General features: G+C 40.2%; 1 non-coding gene across 1 annotated transcript; it reads right to left on the reverse strand.

Annotated features, from left to right (window-relative positions):
* Nucleotides 1–203: 203 nt before the first annotated feature.
* On the reverse strand, nucleotides 204–277 carry Trnan-guu. Its single transcript has one exon. It is a non-coding gene; the product is annotated as a tRNA-Asn (tRNA).
* Nucleotides 278–1,429: the final 1,152 nt, after the last annotated feature.

A 1,429-nucleotide genomic window follows, 5' to 3' on the forward strand; every position in this document is an offset into this window, starting at 1 on the left:
ACTTAAAGGCAAAAAATCAAAATTTTCCGTAATATCAGTTCGCACTTATAGTCACCAAGCGAGCCTTTATACACGTTCGTTATTTCAAGGTAACTTCTAAAATTGATGTTATTTATACCCTACCAAATAACAAATAAGTACATAAAAAGGGTACTATTAGAAATTACTGAAACAAATTATTAAAAAAAAATGATTAAAATAAGCGCCCCCGGGTGGGCTCGAACCACCAACCTTTCGGTTAACAGCCGAACGCGCTAGCCGATTGCGCCACGGAGGCGATAGTGAGGGTTGAGGAAAAAACGGGCTTTAAGATACAGTTAGTAAGTATTAAGGATATGTAAGAAAGATTATTATGCACACGCATGCCTCTCATCTTCGAAGGAAACAGCAGAGGCGCAACCGGTGCAACCACTTTACATCGAATCTGTTTCGTCCCATGAGATGATATAGGGCGAGCCTATCGACATATTGAGCACATATGCCAGACTATTGAGTAAAAAAACCCGATATCACTATATGCCCGCCCGGAGATCGAACCCGAGCCCTCAGCACCGCAATTCTAGCGAACCTCATACATATCAGGCACATATAACTGCGGGCTGATATTGAGTAGAAAAACCCGATATCACTGCCCGACTCGGGTATTGAACCGGAGACCTCAGCACTGCAGTTACCGTAAAACAAAATCGCCACCGAGACAGTCGATGCAGGAAATAATATATTAGCATTAAAAAAAAAGCAACACTCATCCCGCTAAATTTCAAAAATTTTAGGACCCTTTAAAAACGTCACGTGTAAGCCTTTACGATTTTAAGAATCAGCCACAAAACACAAATTACGTTAATCCGATTTAAAATGTTCCTGTTGCGGCCCATTTTAATGTTCAAACTTTTTAATTAACTAATCCTTAAGCAGCCCAGTCCCAGCTCACCACACGTCATCAAATTAAAATCCTAACACAATAATAAGACATTAAGTAATAAAATGAAATTGGACGCGTCGAAGCGCTAATGTGATTACATAAGCGTCTACTAAGAGATTTTAATTACTTAATAACGTCGCGTCGCTTTTCAACATTCCGTGATTTTATATGAACGAGGGTTGGTCGGTTTGGTGGTGAACAGGAGAAACACTTGGTGGTAGGTCATTGGCAGGTTTTTTTTTGTGGGAGGACGTAGGGGGGCCCAGTGCTCCTAAAGGAAATTTCGAAATAATCAAAAAAAAATATTCAAAAGTACAGGAAGGGAAGGGGTTACAAAAAGTTATGGACTTAGGACAACTTTTGAGAATTAGCGTGTCTCCAAAAAAAAGTGACAAAAAAGAACCTGGTCGGTATTTTTTTTAATGCAAAATTACAATTGGATGCAGGCCGCTTTCGACAGGTCCGCCTGGAAATTTTTAGGGGCGGCCTATGTTCAGCAGTGGACTT

Source organism: Manduca sexta, chromosome 15 (genome assembly GCF_014839805.1).
Source record: "Manduca sexta isolate Smith_Timp_Sample1 chromosome 15, JHU_Msex_v1.0, whole genome shotgun sequence".
NCBI classification, from domain to species: Eukaryota; Metazoa; Arthropoda; class Insecta; order Lepidoptera; family Sphingidae; genus Manduca; species Manduca sexta.